Genomic DNA, 201 nt, shown 5'->3' with positions numbered 1-201 from the left:
TGAACGGATTTTTAGAAAATCGGACATTTATCTGTCCGATTTTCACTTATTCGGACAATTTCTGTCCAAATCAGTGAAAATCGTCCGTCATTATCTGCTTAAAATATAAAACAGAAATTAACTTCCATATAAATAAAATCTTTAATTTTATAAATTGAATTATTTAAATTTATCTATAATATATATCACATTAATATGTGT

The sequence above is a fragment of the Formica exsecta genome, unplaced genomic scaffold (genome assembly GCF_003651465.1).
Source record: "Formica exsecta isolate Colony F162 unplaced genomic scaffold, ASM365146v1 scaffold712, whole genome shotgun sequence".
NCBI classification, from domain to species: domain Eukaryota; kingdom Metazoa; phylum Arthropoda; class Insecta; order Hymenoptera; family Formicidae; genus Formica; species Formica exsecta.
This window is presented reverse-complemented; position numbering follows the sequence as displayed.